The following is a 20,608-nucleotide window of genomic DNA, read 5'->3' on the forward strand; positions in this document are numbered from 1 at the left end:
TAAATAAATACCTGCCCAATTTGTTTATTACTATGAATATTAATGTCATTAAGATGAAATGGGCAAATGATGCAATAAGGCAGACATATATCATTGTTTGTGTTTATTTACGTTTGGCATGGGAAGCAACTTGCCCCCTGGAGTTCATATGATTGTTATTAAGGTTGCTCTGCTCTCCCGGCACTGTTGTCTAAGCAAATATATTTCAACAAACGCACATTTGTTTGAAGGCACTTGAACATCAGTCTACAGTGCAACAGCCAGACTATGTGCAGTTCAATTGAGGTTCTTAGCTTCAGAAGTTGGGACCTTTGGGGAGCCTCAGGTTTAATAACATTGTAATTGTTTGCTTTATGTTCCAATGTCATCTCTACTGGAATATATAACATCTCGTCCACCATGACAATATGAACACCAGGCTCTAATTGACCACTGTCGATTTTTTTTTCTGAATATTTGAAACAAAAACTGAAAGATGACAGTGAAAATAATATTTCACTTGATACGTTAATAAGGATATGAAATTGCACTCCTAAGTACGTTGCTTTTGCACATAGGAAATAACATTTTAATATTTGATGAGTTCATAAATCAGTGTCATCAATATTTTATATCATCATGTAAGAACCCCAGTAAAGTATATTTCCCGTTCTTAAGTGACATCTAGTTGAAAGGAAGATAATCTATCACAGCTGTATTCATTTTATAGGATTTTTTGAAAGTGGATACTTTTTGAGGAAATAGTGCCAAGTACCAAGAGAAAGGACGTAGCCGTGATTCACAATCACATCTGAGAAGATGGTCTCATGTGAGCAGCTGATGGCATGATGTGCGAGGACTTCCATTAACCGTCACTGCTCTATCCTGCACTATATGGGCCAAATTATGGATTGTTCAAATGAACAGTAAAACCGTGCTCGTGTCGACTTACAGTCCTAAACCAGAGGTGGAAATTCCACATTACTATGGTGGGGGCGAGTCTACCCCTAGTACAACCACTGTTGGCGTTCCCACCACAAAACGGTACACCCCAGAAGGATGGTGGGCTCAGTCAAACCCCAACGAGGATTTGAACTCACAACGTTCAAATTGCGAGCCACATTGCTCTACCCATCATATATGTGAATCTACATCGTGAAATGTAACTTTCTTCAGAAATACAGAACTTCCTGTTCGCATCACGTTGGAGAATTTTGCATTATGTTGCACTGACACAAGGGAAAGTTCACATTGGTTACCTCAACGCCATTCATAATGTTGCCATGGTTTCTATTTCATGTTTAGAATTAAACACGCACGCAGTAGTGATAGCCTGCATAACATAGCAGTCATGGCCTGGTAGTGATTTTACATGAGGGGTTGTTGGGAAAACAAAACAAAGTACTGTATGGCAATTTAAACATGTATAACCTTCAGTGATCTTGACATTGAGAAACCAGTTATTGAGACCACATGTTCATGATGGATTAAAACAAAAGTAATGCAACGTAGTACACAACAATACGCATACACATGAACATTCTCTGCCCGATAAAACACATTGACTATTTAAGTTTGATGTGAAGCAAAAAATAGATGTTCATATGGACAGATAACAATTTATGCTGTCATTCCACAGTAAAGCTTATGTTCCACTCACTTTCCATGTATGTGTATATTCCTCCATGACCACAAACAGACGTTGTTTTTGTTTTACGTACGCACATTTAATTGTCGGGACATTTCCTATCATTACATTAGGAAAGGATTAGAATCCGTGCTGACCAGCGTGGTGAAGTATGATCAAATTACTCATACTGCCCCGTAGCATGGGGAGGCTTTCGTCCAGCCATAGATTCACAAATGGGCTCTACATGTTCATTGATACGACAAAAAATAATACGTGACATTTCCAAACTACAGACCAGAGAAGTGACTTATACATGCTTGTTTAGTCGATTGTGTGTGTTTACGGTGATGGATTCATTGTAAACACATTCATTTTCGTTTTTTGTACGTGTTTACAGAAGTTTACAATTATTTATTTTGGAAGTCTCTTGTTAGGAGAAGTTTTGCATTTACCAGTCACACCTGTCTTGCCACTTGTACTACTTCAGGTCAAACAATACCACGAGCCAAACTTAGCCGACACAGTGCTTCAACGCATGCACTTCCAGACGGGTTTTTTTGGATGTGAATATTTACGCGTTTTTAAGAGCAAAGCAAAGAGATGCCAAACATTAAGCTCAGAAGTAACTCAAAGAGGACGAATGGTTTCCTCTGAGCAATAGTAATTAATGTTGAGAGACCACATTCAGCTTCTCCCAAGCCAGATCTTTTAGCAAAGGCATTCCTGGCCATAAAAGGGTTCTGCTTTACAAATCTTTATTTTTGCCTTTGCTTTAGAGAGGCAGAGTTGGTAGTACAGACCCAGATAAAGGGAAAGCTCCCTTCTTGGAGTGTGGATTTGTTACAAAATACCCTTAAACAAAGGACCGAGGAATCTGAGGACACTGGCCACTGTGTTTACGGGCAACAAAGGAGCATCTGTGTTCAAGCCAAAGAACTCCCACCAGAGTAGGCACATTTTCTCTTGCTAATTCAGAATGAACGTGAGATTTTGGAATGGTTGCCTTTTATTCCGATGGGACTAGAGCTGCAAAGTTCGACAAGAAAAATAAACTTTCACGTGATGCAACGTCAAATAAAAAACCCATAGCTTTAAAGTTATTACGTAAACAATGAAATGCACTCAAAGTAATATTTCTTACGTAATCAAATGCCATGATAATATGTATTCTAAGGTTTATATATATGTCGTGTCATTGATGATGGCACTATAATAGTGTAGCGACAGTACCGTGTGAGTGGTACTGTATGTGCAGAGCCTCTCCCTGCCACCTGGGCGAGCATACCAGGGAAGAGGCTGAGCAAACACGAGGGGGCACGTGACCGGATGAGGTGGTAACGAGAGGGCCAGGGAGAGGGTGCGAGGAACACGTGATGTGGGTCCTGAACCGTCACGAAGGATCTGGAAAAGGGGCGTGACCAAGGGCGGGGCCTGGTCACGCCGCAGGGATAAAAGCAGAGCCCCAGGGGGGACCGGGTTGGTCCTGGCTGGGAAGAAACCGCCACCATCGTGGTCTTCGGTCTCCGGTCTTTGCGCACGTGGACCAAGTAGTGTGTTAGCTGTAAATAGCCATCTCCCCCGAGTGTATATAGTTAGCAAGGCCGTAGTCAAGGAGTCAACATTGGGGGGGACCAAATCTTCCAGGGGGTCCCCCCCAGAAAAAAATGAATCTAAATTTGAAAACTAATTTCCTGCCTAAAATATAAAAAAAATTCACTAACACATGGGATGGACTTTTTATTTATTTTTTACAATAATGTCTAATAGTGTATTATATTACATTGCTCTGTTTTTCTTTTTTACCTTTTCTTGTTTAATTGTACGTAATGGCAGAGATTAGGGATGAATAAAGTACAACCATAACCACAATAATAAACAAATCTATGCATTGTTATATGAAGACAAGTCCAGATATTGTGGCCAAGGTTTAGCAAATTGTTGTTTTTATTTACGTAGTATAGCAATTATTTTAAAATATTTTTGATAGCAGTATATTGGGGGGGGGGGGACATTTTGAGCATATTTGAATATTGGGGGGGGGGGGGGGGTGTCCCCCCCCCCCCCAATATATATTATAATTACGGCCTTGATGGTTCACCACCCTATGTCGTTATCCCGTTCGTGTTAAGAGTTAACTAAATGTTAGTTAATAAAACGTTTTGCCTCCAAGTTCAAGTGTGCGCCTCGATTGAACCCATTACATAAATATTATCTAGGATTTAAATAATATTCTGGTGAAAGAATTACATAGCGCAAACTGAAAAGTTAGAGCAATTTTAAATGAACCGTCATCAGTTGTCTGTATTCGTTACTTCCACCTCTTTGGTGTCGCCATCCATTATTAAAAGTCTTTCAAACTTCTCCCACCATTTCAATTCAATTGTGAGTTTTGTTACATGTGTAATAAATGGACTCGACCACAGTATCTGGTCTGGTGTCCTTTATTCGGGTTCGTTTCTGTTTCCCACACGGCTGTCCTTTATCTGGCTCCTTCCACACGGTGCCGACTTCGCTGTCGCTCCCGTCACCGCCAACAGCCCCGCTGTTGGTCTCCGTCGCTCCCATAGCTCCTTAGCAGCCTTGCTGCTGTTCCCCCACACGCAGCCCCTCCGGCTGCTGTCGCTCCCGTAGCCCTCTTGCTCTGCAGCCCCCGGCTGCTGTAGCCCCTAGCAGCCTCGCTGCTGTCTCCCACACGCAGCCCCTCCGGCTGCTGTCGCTCCCGTAGCCCTCTTGCTCTGCAGCCCCCGGCTGCTGTAGCCCCTAGCAGCCTCGCTGCTGTCTCCCACACGCAGCCTCTCCGGCTGCTGTCGCTGCTCCCAGCTTTCGCCCTCCCTGGCCTCACCCTCGTCCAGTCTCCAACCAACTCTCTTCCATCCCGCTGGCTGGCGCTGTCACCGAGCCCCTCAGCCACCAGGCTGAGGGCACGGCGACCACCCAACGCGGTCTCCACTCTTCCCTCGCCCGACTGCCCCGATCTCTTCCTGTCTCACCGCTATACCATCTCCCTCTCACGTGACCCTGACTCCTCCCCACATGACGTCACATCCGCCAAGCCCTTTACGCCCGCATTACACATGGGGAAAATCCCGTTTAGCCAGTTATCCAGCTAGTTTCATTGGCAAAGTCCTGCAGCCACGAGCAACGGATTTGTTGGGGTGGAGATGTGCCCAGCCAGCAGCCAGCCAGGAAAATTGAGGCATAGATAATTTTTAATAGTAGCCTGATGCATACTGTAGTGTTGTGGTACTATTCATGTGATTATAAATGTAGGACTTGAAATATCACGCGCCACGCGTTCTGTTGCTAGGCAAGCGAGCAGAGTACAGTGGGAGCATCTGAGGACACGGTTGTTGTTGTCGTAGCATTAAGGGGGGGGTCGTTAAGAGACGCGACAGGTGTTAGGGGTGACTGAGGACGCAGGCTGGTGATTGGTCAGGAGGGTGAGTGGCTAATGACCGGCGCCGGCCTGGCGGCAATAACATGGTCACGTGAGGCTGGGGGCCTGGGGGCGAGTAGCAAAGTGGGGGACGAGATAATTGATTGGGACTGATTGGTGCGGGGATAAAGGGCACAGTGTAACAGAGAGACGGGAGTCTTGGTTGGGATTGGAGCAGGAGTGGTAGGTGCCCGGAAGAGAGACCGGGCAGCAGTGAGCAGGAATAGATACGATAAGGATAGAGAGAACACAGTGTACGGTAGCAGTGGATAGAGAGAACACAGTGTACGGTAGCAGTGGATAGAGAGAACACAGTGTACGGTAGCAGTGGATAGAGAGAATACAGTGTACGGTAGGAACGGGGAGACATGGAGTGTTGTTAATGGCGGGTCGTGCATCGGAGCGAACGGAGAGACCCGGAGCGATGATGAGGAGGTGTGAACTCTACGCATGAATAAACGAGACGAGAAAGACAACGAGAGTACGAGTCCTACATAAATATCTGGCCTAAGGGCTCAACGGAATGGGTCCAGTCGCCCTTCAGTTGCTCTTTGAAAGGTGCAACTTACAAAAACCAACACTCGTAGCTTCCTGCCATTTCACGTAAAAATGTCACCTTGTAAAGTGCTGTTCTTATAATACTTTGTAAAAAATGCTGTTCAAGTCTGTCCACGGCATCTGACATGGCATGACGTTTGTAATGGAAAAAGCCATTTCAGCAAAATGGCTTTTGGAATCTGCCAAACACCCCAAGACAAGTCTAATGCCATGTTTATAACTACAGAACTCACAGCTCTTCTACTCTCATAGTTTCCAGCCAAAGCAAATGTGATGTGCTGTCAAATTATCTTCACTAACATTAAATACATGTATTAATTCTATGCATTTAATGTAATGTACTGTGTCCATACTGTACATGCTACCATGGTGTAATGGTTAGCATAATGGACTTACAATGAACAGGTCGCCTGTTCTCCCCTGCACAGAAGTTGACACATTGGGGAAATTTTATTAAACTCCCCACCCCATCCCTACCTCTGTCCACCCACAGTTGATTGGTAGGTTGTATGTGTTGGGATTAAGTGTGGGTACCCGCACATCTTCCAAGATGTAAGGCCAGCATTGAAAGAGGTGGCCACCGTAACAGCATGAAAGAGGAGGAAGGGCCTCAAGTGAAGGCCCTTCCTCCAGCAGTGGAGTGAGCAAAGTGATTGCCCGGCAGCACCTTGACACGCTGCGGCAGTATGCATGCCCTCATGTGCCAAAGCACTGAGCAAATAAGGACATCAAACCGATAAAACTGCAATCAATGAGCATAATTGTGTTCTGCATGTACGCACCCTTTATTAATTTCCTAACCTTATCTGGGTCGTAGTATATTAGTAACATCTTAAATTGGCTGACTTCCTGAACAATTTCTGACTCAAATTTTGATTTAAAGCTTTCGTGACTGCAGGGATTCATATTCTTGGTTCTTTCGGTAAAGTCACGTAGAAGGGAAACAATGAAATAATAAAAAAATAAAAATAAAATTATCACGACGTTTCGACTGCAACACAAGCAATCATCATCCGAACATTTTCTTGCTGTGGATTTCACACCCGATGATCATTGTTTTATATATATTTATTATTATTTTATCGTTTCCCTTCTACGTGACTTTACCGTAAGAACCAAGAATATAATTTCTGACTCCTTTCCAGAGTTGTGTTTAAAGATAAAGTACATTTGTATTTTTTAATGAGAAATACAAACTAGCATTGTTCTATATGTTAGGGTTAGCAGTCTCCTTGATACTGCTTTTAGTGACCCAACATGCAACTTAAATAACTGTTAGGCAGAGTTATTCAGATGGCAAAATATATATCAACAGCTTACATACATTATTGACATATTGATTAGTGCAGAGATTAAATATTCCACCTGTGATTCTAGTCTGCAACAAGACTGCTCAGAAAGTGTGGTGAGTGATTTTTGCATTTTAAGAATACAATCGTTATAATTTAAGGCACTTTGCCAAGTGTTAAGCTTGTCTCCGTAATGTCAGACTCATCAATTAACTGCTCATGCACAATAGGAGATAAAAAGGTGTTGGACATAGCAGCTATATAGGCCACCTGATTATAAAAACAAATCTATTCTGGTATATATATATATTTTTCAGCTGCAATGCAATATATTTCTATCACCTCAACATTTTAAAATAACTACTAAAGCTCCTTCATAATGGTTGCATACAGAGAGTCTCATGGTCTATCACATTAAAAATAATATATATAACCACGCAAGAGCCGTAGAGACAACAAGCCTCATTTTCAATTAGGTCCTGTGAAATGTATAGCTGGCAAATCAAAACAATGCAAAAACATTAATATATAAACGCAAAACTGACTGTAGATGGTTTAGATGTAAAGTGCCTTTTAAATTGCAATCCATGGAACATTAATCACGGAATGCGTTGAACTGTTGATCATTGACCAAGGTGGTCTGGGTTTATTAAAGGCTGCATAAGCGAGCTTGTGCCCTCACATGCATGTTTTAGTGCTGGTGAATGTGTTCAGTTCCATACTGTCATAATAATAATAGGAATTTTTTTTTGCTTTCGCTTTGAGAAAAACCCATGGAATTTCTGTCAACCCCTGACATTTAAGGTAGGTGAATGTGCCTACCCTTTTGACAAGCCTTAATTAAACCCATTCTGGCTGTCTAATCTCCACGCTTGCAAAAAAAACATGCCACATTATTCATTCCAGCTGGCATTGCACATTGTAAAAATAAATAAAATATCGGAAAGAAAGCATCCCAAGTACAAATGAATTGAACATTCTCTCTTTTCCTCAGGCTGTTATGCAATTTATGATATATTGTATACGTCCTGTTTATTGATCTCAAACACAAAAATGCCAATATATGGGACTGATAAAAAAGTGTATTATTTAAATACAATAATCATTATCAACAGTCACCATCAATCCACTTCTGGACAAAGGCCTTTAGCATTGATCTCATGGACCCATCTCCATGGTGGTTGTCCTCTAAGGCACGTTCCCTTTTGGCTGCCATTCCATCACGATTTTTGTTTATTAGCCATCATACTTTTGTTGATGTATCCTGCCCAAGCCCACTTATTTACCTTAACAGTTAATATGATTTCTCTAATTTGCATTTATTTTCAGATCCACGTGTTCCTTTTTCTCTCCATGTTTTTTTAAAAAACTATTTTTCAGTTTCTGTCCATGTTCCTGTATCGGGTAATTGTAGGCAATGCGCGATAATTGCATTTTTTCCTCTTTGCTCGCAGATTGGTAAAAAAAAAATCCTTTTTAGATAAAAATTTACAAAGAACCGACTATTGGAAAGTTTAGTGGCCAAAAAAAAAATCACTTGAGCAAGCTGGATTTAGAATGCAGTTTTTCTACTAATAACCATAGGTATAATATTAGTCAAATTCTAGATAAAGCAAATGATATGAATATATATTTAAATGCAGTATATGCAGTCAACCGGTAGTGTAGTGGTTATTGCACTGCATTATGAACCTGGTGAGCTGAGTTTGATGTTTGGCCATGGAAAACATCAGTGACAAGTGATATCAAATCACACTGACCAGCATGGGTTCGTAGGATCGAACAACCCTTCTGACCAAACAGCAAACGGGGGTTTTAATCCTGAAGTGGATTGACCAAGGGCTGTCAGTTATTGTTATTGTACAGTGCATACAGAATAGTAATATAGATAAATGCATGCTGGAATAGACCTCTGCTGCAATGCATCCTATAATGTTAGAGGAAGGAAAGTGTTTGGAGTACAAAGAGAGGATGTACACAGAAAGATAAAAAGTTCCCTGCGACGTCATGGATACTGAGAGTGAACGCTGCGGAAATAATAATCCGGGGTTCATGACGTTACAGGATTATGGGGTCAGTCATCATTATAATGATTGCTCATGAATTATTCTATGCTTTCAACTTACTCATTAAATTATCAAATCATGGGGATTAATTCTTCAAACTTTCTTGCTAAAATCCTGAAATGACTTCTAGTTTTACAAATGTATTACATTGTTTATCCTTACAGAGTATGGATAAAGCAAGCACGCAATTTGGACAGTGGAAAAGACAAATTTACGTCAGATGTTCACTTGCGTCAGCAAGAGCATTTTAGTCACAATATTGGAATGTATCTTCCTGTTGAAAAACGTAATTTCCACTGGATAACTGGAAAGTTATGGGATATAGGAAAAGTGTTGCTTTGGGCAATGTGCCCGTTTGAGTCAATTATTATATATATCTGCATTATGTGAAATGGAAATTATTATGGTAATTTTATAAAGCACATTCCGCCATTATAGCGATCTTAGCTACCAAACGTTTGAAATGTATTTCCGCTGTAATTTGGCGCACAGTAGTGCAAGTGTTTGCGGAATACAAATTAACATTGGGTATAAACGTGCTGAAACATTATCCATGATCTCGTGGTATTGCACAACGTTAACAAAGTACGTATTTCCAGGCCATCACAGTGAGTCACAGTTTCAAATGTTCTCATCTGACATACTGTGGACACCGTCTCTGTACATGTCAAAAATTCTCCCACTGAAACACATCCACTGAAAAGTGTGATCTGTAATAAGATCTCCCTCGAGAGAATCAGAGTGCAACATTCCATATATAGGACAACACCAATTGGGATGTGACCAAATGGAAATTCGTTCTGGTTCAGGGAACCCTTTTGAATGCCCTCAACTGCAGAGCCCCACATTCTCCAATAGACACGTTCCTTGTTAAGCTCCCCAGCTTTGCAGCGCTGAAGCCTCTTGCAATGCAAAACAGCTTGTAGCATTTAAGGACAACAGCTCTCTGACCTCAAAGAAAACTTCGTTTTGGCCAATGGTTTATGAGAAACAATATTTTATTAAAGTATCTGCCTTCACTCACAGTTGGGGGTGCACACGCATTAAGGAGACCTTTGGTTAGCGTTTACTGTTGAATAGAAGCAAACCGAGGTGTACGAAATATGAAACTGGCTTAAATAATGTAAATTTTTAGCAAAAATAACGAAAAAACGGGCCCTCTAAAATCTTTTTATTGCAGAATTCATAAGGATACTTGTGTGTATTCCAATAAGCAGGGGGCGGAAGGGGGGGACTCTATCAACAATATAGTCCTTGCGGTTAGAGCCAGTGAAAGAATTTAATATCGGTGGAGGCACACGAATTGATGTGGCGGATGATGAAAGAAAATCTATTTCCCGTAGAAGATGGTGCTGCAAAGGCAGTCTGTGTTCTCATCTGTGTTCCGCTGTGACCGTGAGGCCGACACGTCTCTTTTTCAATAAACGACATTTGATGTTGAATCCCCACATACCTCCAATATATGCCACTTTAGACCAACACAGAGCATGGCAGCTTAACAGGTGTCATATCAATTCCTTGGCTCATTGCTTGGCTCATCATGGGACTTGAACGCATGGTTGCATTGTCTTTTATATCTTTTGCACAGACTAATTTTCAGGGCACGGTAACATTCGAGTAAACCCTCAACAATAATGATTGCATAGGTTATTATTATAACGTAAGCATACATGCATTTGAGCTGACATGAATTCAAAAGTAAACCTATTCCTCTAAATGCATGTCTGTGTGGTTGGTAGGATAAGTGATACTACTAACAATGTGTATACGTTAACAAAGGAGTGGAGAAAAGGTGTGGTGGTTCGCACACCACACCATGAATCTGGCTACCTGAGTTTGATTTTCCAGGCATTAGTGGTGAGCATAGCTAGGCAATTTTTATGATTATTGGACTAGAAATGCGATTTCCTTTTTAGAAACAAATATGATTTTTCTAACAGGATGAAGACCAATGGGTCTTGCCAATCTGCATACCAAAACTACTACCAGGCACACTTGGACCAGCATGACTACCGCTGAAACCACCAGGAGAACCAAAATATGAGATGCTCATTCACACAATTATGCATTATAACAACCGCGGTTCACCACTAAGTGGTGGTGACATTATCATGGCACCTGCGGCATGCTAGGTGCACTTTGAGACCACAAAGGCCTGCTGGCAGGAGGTCATGGAACAGACCATGGGTTGACTGAGATCACTGGCAGATGCACCAACTGTGCGCCCCACTTTGCCAACTGTCTGCGTTTAATTTACCCAGTGCCCCGCACATTGTTGTGAGCGTCACTTCTCTGCCCTCCGTTGTTGCTGGAGGGCAACTGCCTCCAACTCCCCAGCAGAATCCTTAACGAACCTCATCCACAGAGGCTGATCTTGACACTGCTGGTACCAGTCATCGGCTAGTCCACTCGGCTTCACATCCTTCTGTACCGCATCATTCCATCTCTTCTCTAAGCCATGCCACGTCCTTTTGGCCCCATCTATCTGGCTGAACAGAAGCTGCTTGGTCATGTGTTGGCTGGGCATTTGGGGTACATGAGCCAGCCAATACAACTTCACTTGCTAGAGGAGCTCACTCATGGGACTGTGTCCAGATCTTTCAGGATATGTGAACTCCTCACACAATCCAGTATGGTTAAAGCCAGGATGGGTCGTAGGCAGGCTAGCCTGGAATGTTTTAAACCAGCAGATTATCCTTGAGAGGACTCCACATTTTGCAAGCAAGGAATGGCATAACTGCATGAAGCGACAAGCAAGGCAGCTTCCAAACAGTGTTATGCAGCTGATGAAAAGATAATGTCGCTCGACTGATTCAGAATGAGACCCCGGCTGCCAAACCGGAGCTAGTCATAAGCTCCCCTCCCTCATGGGGAGTTGAGGGAGGGGAGCATTTGATGACATAAAATACCCAGATAGGTGCTTTGTTTTTGTGGGGCTGATGATAAGGCCCCAAATATTAGTAGCATGCTCCAGATTCGGCAGGAGCATCTCTAACTCTTTCTCAGAGGGGACAGCAATCACCAGATCATCCGCATACATAATATGGTTGACCAATAGGGAGCCATCCCTTGACCACACCCAGGCATCGATCCGCCTCCAATTGTATCTATACCAGATGGAAATTCCACTGTTACATCCATGGAAACCTTTTCAAACTACATGATCAAAGACAATGTTATATAATGTTGGGGTGAGAGGACATCCCTGTCTCATCCGAAGGTGAACAGAAAATGGTTACGACACCCGGCCATGCAACTTTACCAAGGCCTGCCCACCATTGAAGGTCTTTACTGATTGTGAGCAGACGGTCTGGGACTTTCAAAAGCACAAAGAATAATCCAGAGCCCTGGTCTATTGATGTTATCATAGGCCTTGACCGGGTCAATAAATCAGAGAGATGCAGGGCCTGTTGAAATTCTCTACACCTCTGCTGTAGCATACGGACAGATAAATTATGCATACGCACAGATGTATAAATGTTTTAACATGGGAATAACTCACGTAAGTAATCATTCAGGGTGGATTCGAAGGTACAGCATACGATACTTACAGGAATTTCCAAGCAGAAAGTGGAAAGTGATATCTGAACCAGTTCTGCCCCCACCCCGCCCCAACTCTGCTTCCAGCACTGACCCAGTGTGGTGAAGTATAGTTCAATATGCCCCATAACTGACATGGTATGTGGAATGCTTTATCCAGCAATAGATTGGTGAAAGGCTGTGAGTTGCTCCATTATCTTTACTAACAATTCTATGATTAGATACAAAAAATGGGGTGAGATTTTGGCTTTAGATAGAGAGAGAGAGGGGTAGAATGAGGCAAAACAGGTTGACTTTCAGGGCAATTGGACCAGAGGTAAGGAAGTGGCTTGGTTAAAACAGAATCTACTTTTTGCTGCTGACTGTCCACAGTGCGAGTGGAAAGCACACACGCGTGCATTTTATCTTGCCATACCATTATTTGCACTGTCAGTTTTCACTAGGACTGTGTCACCCGACTGAACCCCGTGACTCCTTAGTGACGTCAAATAAAATAAAAACAGATGAGGCATCCACCTCCCCCACGCTGTGCTCGTCACCCACAGGCACCAATAAACACCAACTCAATCTGAATTTTCTTTCAACGTACGTACCATTGTAAAGCATTTTGGAATATGCAATTTGCTTGCAGTGCTCTGCCGGTCACTTACGTTGTGAATTAAATTAAATATAAAGGCCACCCCAACCTTGATATTTTTGTCCATGTGAATTGCTATTATTTACAATTTTATTCGAGGAAATTTACCTCACCAGAAAATGTAATAAAGTGCTATGTTTTAGCTTCATCTCAGTTTGTTATTTTTTTTATTTTAAAGGATAATTCACGGTGCATGTAGGAAATCACATGAGATGGACTAAAAAAATTACTTTATCAGAGAATGAAGACAAGCTAGAATTGCTCTATTCCACAATGTTTCATTTCGGAAACACAGTTGACCAAGCCTGCACACATATGCCCGATGTTGCCTTGCCACAAAGCTCCGTGCTGCATTATTTCAAATAAGATGCTGCAATGTTGTAATGTTTGGCACACTGCGCTTGCAATATACGGGTCGCCGGTTCAATCCCACCACCTCTCTTCACCCAGCAGTACAAATGATACGCCACAGGTAGTCGATTGGCAGGTAGTGTGTGGTGGTGGGGTAAAGTGTGGTGTGGGTACTACCTACCACCTCTTCTCGAGCGGTTACTCCTTTCGTGGAGGTGTTTCCACCAGTAGTGGAGTGAGCGAGCATTTCTAGGAGGGCTGTCACTTCACATAATATAGTGCATGCTTTGTGATGGCTTCTCACTTTCATCATCGTCATTGCGACCCATGGGCAGATAGCCCCGTAGGTGTCCATTGCACGTTTCCACATTTGTTTACATTTTCCCCTGCCTTGTGCCAATATGCTCAAGGAGTGCCACATCTTTCTGGCACCAGCCTCTAATGTCAAGCCATTTTCTGTTAGGTCTTCCTCTATTTCCGGTTCCTTCCATTTTTCCAAACAGCACACTTAAAATGTTCTGTTATTGTCCATCCTACATATGTGTCCAAATAGTCCCAATTACATTATCATCACTGCCTGCATCTGGCCTTCTTCTGTGTGCAACATTTTTCTTACTACCACGTTGGTCAATCTTTGGGTCCAGCTTAGATGCAGTATCCTTCTCTAGCAATACATTTTGAGTGCCAATATCGTCTCTCTGTTAGTCTTTTTAAATGTCAAAGTCTCGCAGGCATACAAAGCTGAACTGAACACGCATGTTGCTTCTCCAGATGTTATTGAATCCACCATTACTCATTTAGCATTTTGTAATCCTCACTCGTACGTTTTTCTTATAGTCGTTGCCCCATGTCAGTAGACTTCCCAAGTATACAAACTCCTTCACATTCACAACCTTGCTGCTTTCTATCATTACTTCTTTCTCAATGTCCTCCCTTCCTGACACCATTGCAATTGTCTTTTCCACGTTAATCCTCCGTCCTGCATCCTTTCTTGACTTATTCAGCGTATGGACACTTTCCTGCAGTACTACTAAGCAACTTTCATCCATCAGATCTATGTCGTCCGCAAATCTCAAGTCATTTATTCTTTCTCCTTGCACACATATTACTGTGCCGTCCTGAATGGCATCCATCACTCTTTCCAAGTATGTGACGAAGTTGTTTGGTGATAGTGTTTCTTCACTTTACTCAAAGTAAAAAGAAAAGTCAGAGTATCCCTATTGTGTGGCGCTTATCTCCACGGACAGCCCCGAGCCAGGAGCGGAAATTCTATACAAGCATGTGCTCTCAAAGGACAACCACAGATGGCTTTCAATAAAGTGCTACTCAATTTATTCATTCCCAAAGGGATGATTTGCACTCATCCCCTGACTGGAAATTGAACTCAAACTTCTGAGCATGAGTCTTGAACTCCGTAGCACAGTAAAATAATATATTTTAACTTTTGTCCCCAAGTATGATCAATGTTATCTGGTGTGTAGTACCAGCAGTTGCTACTGACAAGGAGATTGCATTTTGGCTCCAGCAAAGAGATTGTTACAAGCAAGGTGAGGAATCATGCGATTAAAAAAACACTTTTTGAACCAGAAACTCAAGCCATTTGTTTATAAAAAAAATTTTTTACTGACATTTGATTAAAAAGCAATATGTTGATTTAATAAACTCTGAAGGGTAATGGTCAGCTAAATGCCTCAACAACACTGTTTGATAGTTACATAAATAAATAAAATAGTGAAAATAAAATAACCAACCTTATTATTTATATTAATGTAATAGAATGGACATCTTAGTCACACAATATTTTCTCTGCAATTATTATGCCCATTATATGCCAAAGTACATACTTAGTTTCCACCATTCGTTCCAATATTTTAGTATTTTTCTATCATGCATTTCACACCTGTGGGTAAACGGTGACTTTAGTGTTTGTACAAATGGTGAATTTAAACTTCACATTAAAAATATTGCTCAAAATTTTAACAAGGTCCCCATGCGTAGAGGAATGTGTGCATAAAAAGGCTACCCCCCCACCCCCCAATTTCCACAGTGATTGATACGTTAGAATGCAGGCCTCACAAGCTCAAAGTATTGGTGCTATGAGGAAATTCTGCAAGAGAAAGATAGGAGCTGTTTGGAGTGTTGGACTCAGGGTTGTGGACTTTAAGATTATTTTCCCTCATTAGGAATTCCAAACTACATTTCTACCTGTGCTGCCTTAAAAATAAATACAACATTCAAACAATTTATCATTGAACGGTCAAATGTAGTCACTTATTTGAATATAAAAATACATTAATATAGTCTAAGTATATGTTTATATATTACGTATAAATGGCCAATTTATTAAATACTGCAGGAATTCAAAAGCAAAAAAATTTTACTTGAGAGAAATATCAAAAATTATTGTGAGGTATTCATCGTAAAACAACAAACAATACAAACCTCCACCTTTTGGAATAGTTGGTGGATTTCCTCAATAATAATTATCTATATTCTTTATGCCACTAATCAGCCATTAAACCTATACCATGCATGTTTATGTAATTGCATGTCTGCTATTTAATACTATTGAAAAGCTACGTAAAGTACGCACAGGATTCTGCCACAGTGTAATGATAAACACACTGGGCTTGCAATGTAGAGGTCACCGGTTCGATCTCCTGGCACAGCAGTTCAAATGTGGCAATATTCTTAAATCCCCACCCCTCTGTCTATGCAGGAGCACGAATGGGTGCACTCTCAGTTAGTCATTTGGCAGGTCGTGGAGAGATGTCTAAACTAGATCCTGACCCTGGGTTCGATCCTGACCCTGACCCTGGGTTCGATCCTGACCCTGACCCTGGGTTCGCTCCTGACCCTGACCCTGGTATATTTGGAGTTTGCACGTTCTCCCTGTGGTCACGTGGATTTTTTTTCTCCGGGTCTCTGGTTTTCCCTTCACATTTAGAAACATGCGTTTAAGAGTATTCGGCTGCTATACATTTCCACATGATAAGCCACTTCATTGAGCTATCATTTGTGGCCAGGTCGCTTTTGAAAAAGAGCTATATAGCTCAATGGACCTTAGTTGGTCAAATAAATATAGTAGTAGCTTAATAGTTTACCACGCAGGATGGTGAGAGATGCCGACAGCTCAGGAAGGCAAGTTGATTGATCGCGGCTGGTCTGATCGGTGAAGAATATGATGCGATATAAAGCCTTGCATTTTATAAACAGCGTTGTGTGGGATAACAAATACCGTGCATTAGGATATGCAATTTCATCTCGTTTACGGACATCGTCGGCGAGGAAAGTGTGCGGAATCCTTGGCGGCTTCTGTCGCACCTGGAGGACGATTCCCCAAGCCGTTGGCTATTATTATAGCACGCACACCGCACATTTCACTATTATTATAGCACGCACACCGCACATTTCACTATTATTATAGCACGCACACCGCACATTTCACTATTATTATAGCACGCACACCGCACATTTCACTATTATTATAGCACGCACACCGCACATTTCGCGCTGCTGCTCGCGCTCCCCGTGACCTGAGTGGGATTGGGGATGAAGGTGCTTACGAGACGTTGTGCCGGTATGGCAATGCCGTGAATACAACCTCGCGCAAAAAATCACCCTCATTTTATGCGTTAATTGTGTTACTCGTGCAAAGGCTCCGATGTAAATATGCTGTCGGTTTCACGTGAAAATGAAGAATTACGCCAATATTATGTTTCTATTTATTCTTGCGTATGGCAATACGGGGTGGGAGACGAGAGCCCTTATCTCACCCTGGGCCCCCCTGTTAAGGGTTTTAGCTCCACCTTAAACACTGCAACTAATGTCGAGTGAAATGGACGTCGTTAAAACCATAATTTACAATTAATCACGAAGCAAATTAATATATTGGGTTTCTTATACATAATGGTAGTATTACGAGTTCTTCTGTGAAGGAACCAACATGGTATTGTGCTTATTATGTGAAAATATTAAATCTCTTTTTTGCAATTTCTATTTTTTTTATTGCAAAAATAGGCTACATTTTACAAAATAGCTCACAGTTTAAAACTGTCACCTACGGAACACCACAAAAATTGAAGCCCCCTAGAGTAGTTGCTAGGTGATATGTTGTATAATACCTGTGGATACTACTGTAAACTGGAACATTGCCTTTTTGGAAAAACAACAATAATAACGACACAACTACTGTGCAGATACACAAAGTGATGTTTCTATTTCTGTATCACACTCATTTTTATTTTCCTCTCTGAGTGCATGTGTCATTTTTATTTGTTTATCATCTGCGTGTGTTACAAACGAACACAGGAATCAATTAATTTAATCTTGGAATGTTTCCTAAACGCATTTAAAATAAACACAGTAGACAAAACTGATGGGAAGAATCCCAGCAGATGCATTCGCCTCTTATCAGAGAAACGAACAATAGACAATAAAGAGGCCGACCCGCCATGCTAACATGCTAGATTTAGTAACTATTTTTCTACAATTAAACAATTACATATCATTATGATTCTCACCAAAAACAAGTGATTATCACATACCATCCCGCTTGACCATTGTATGAAAATGTATTTAATTGAGTATGAGAGAGCAGTTGAAAGTGCTTCTGGAAATTTTTCTTAATGAAAACAACAAACCAATGCGCCCAACACGGAGAGTTTTCAATTAGTGACTATCACCTGATATGTATATATGCATGCATGTTGAACTTATTTCGCACCGTACGTAGTCAACTGTGCCAATCGGAGGTGTGGGGGAAGGACAACAAACTACACACGTGGATTGGCTACATTTAAACTTATCGAGAAAATGGCACAAAATCTGAAAGTCTAGAAAAATTAGGGAGAGACAGCTACTGGAAAATACACTGAGAGAAAGAAAACGCAACACATGAATCTGATAATATCGTTTTCACTGTTAGGAAATGTTGGATTGGGCAAGATACATTGCAAGAAAGGGTTGATGGACAATGGGCCCCAGAGATGGAGCAACTATGAGTAGCATATATGTAGAAGACGATGGGATTGTGCGGTCATAGGGAGGCCATCATCCAGGAGTGGATAGAACGTGACTGATGATGATAGTATTTATATATTCTTGGTTCTTTTGGTAGAAGGGAAATCATAAAATAATAAAAATATAAAACAATAAAATTCTTTATTTGTATTTTTATTATTTTATTATTTCCCTTCTACGCGACTTTACCGAAATAACCAAGAATATGAATCCCTGCAGTCACGAAAGCTTTAAATCAAAAAGTATTTATATACTAATCACAAGTTTCAGAGTGCACGTTCATTTTACTGGTAGACACCAAATCAATATATTTTTGTACCATGAAAATGTACTTAACTAAAAACCAAATCCTTTAAATATAAAAAAGTACGAAACAAAAAGAAACTGTTTACAATATGTTTCACAATGTTACTGTTTACAGTATTGAGACTGTTCACATTCTGGCAAGATATGCTTAAATCCAACACATCCATACAGTTTATGCAAAGTCTTAGAGGAATGTTATTATGGTCAGGGTAAACATTATGTTTTGTCAAAGAAAGAATATAAAGTTGGCTGTGATTTGGAGTCATTCCAGCCGGTGTACAGGTCCAATTTTAACTGCATGGAACCTTGTAACCTCTTCCTTCTTAGCAGATGTGGCCACATTATCCAGCGTGTGTAAGAGATGTTAACATTAAATGCAAAGAGCACCATTTCTCTTTTCGGTCTTTGCTATTAATAATTGGAGTGACTTAAAAAGAGAGTTGGCTTCATGATTAACTGTTGAATCAGAAGGTATTTTTAAACACAGGAATGCAATTGCATTATAAAACTGTCACCCGCTATAGTGTTTTAATGTTACATACAGGCGAACATTTACAGCAACATGTGATAAAGATGGGCGATACGTTTCTTCATGATCCTATTTTAGACACTAAACTTAGAACAGCAAACAACGGCACACTGGCATTTATGACGTGCTCATAACGTCGTCAATATTTCAGGGCAGGATTTTTTTTTTACCGATGGGATGCCCCTGAATGGCAGCTGTCCCTATGCGGAACAAGGTGAACGCAGCAAGTGGGCATTAGCCTGTTGGAAGGGGGCAATGTTGCCACGTGGCTTTACCCAAATAATAATGAATTGAACGACGGTAAAGAGGAATGTGCACTGCCTCCTCCTATACGTCCAGGTCTGAGCCAATCACGCAAAGTAAATAAAAGGTACACATTTTCAAGCATGTTTAAAACCAGGGAAAAAACACGTTCCTTGGCATTCCTTTGATAAAAATTCAACACTGAAAGCATTGTGTCTACAAATATCAGTACATTGTAATAATTCCCATGAAAATGTATAATAAAAATGGTGTTGTATTCTTTTAATTATGTCGATGTAATGGCAAATATATTAAATATATATGAGAAAATATGAAATTTAAGCCTGTATTGTGTAATTGTGCGAGTACATGTAATGTATGTATACATTCTGTGTTCGTAATTGCTATCATTAAGGAGTACTTGCAAATTAGTTAGTGGTGAAAAGAGAATCTTTAAATATAGCTAGATTGTTGACCTGTAATAAGTCAATATTGCTAAAGCTGTGATAAGGCATATATGCAGCACATGACATGAGGATGCTGTTCCAGCGAGTTATTGTGACCTGGTCTGTCCCGAACTCATCCCATGCAGAACAACATGGGCACAACTTAATTTGGGCACAAATTAAGAAAAAATTAAGAACGTATCACATTTATGTCACAATTCCTAGAAAACAAGGTGTTAATCTTGACAGAAACCTTATTACTCTTTAGATGTACGCGTGCTCACTTTGTTTTATTGACATTTGTGTTTTGTTTTCTGCAATACATTTGTGTACTGTGAATGTTGTCTCTCTGCATTTTCCCCCAGGTCTACCTTACAAGTAACCTTCATCTCAATGTGCTCCAACTTGCTTCTCAATGAAAGCAATTGAATTGGTTGAGTGTATGAATTGTCCAAAAAGTAAAAAATAAAAACTGAAGAAAATAAATAGTCAAACATTTCATATACTGTATAAGTAAATAAATATTGGAATCTATATTTTTGACCACAAATTATGGTCAGCAGGGATTAATGTCAC

The 20,608-nt window shown here is 40.9% G+C and overlaps 1 protein-coding gene across 2 annotated transcripts in view; it reads right to left on the reverse strand.

Annotated features, from left to right (window-relative positions):
- The window catches only part of PLCB1 (phospholipase C beta 1), a 183,850-nt gene that overhangs the window by 121,504 nt on the left and 41,738 nt on the right, over positions 1-20,608 (reverse strand). The gene's annotated exons all lie outside the window — the stretch shown is intronic.

The sequence above is a fragment of the Lampetra fluviatilis genome, chromosome 7, assembly GCF_964198595.1.
Source record: "Lampetra fluviatilis chromosome 7, kcLamFluv1.1, whole genome shotgun sequence".
NCBI classification, from domain to species: Eukaryota; Metazoa; Chordata; class Hyperoartia; order Petromyzontiformes; family Petromyzontidae; genus Lampetra; species Lampetra fluviatilis.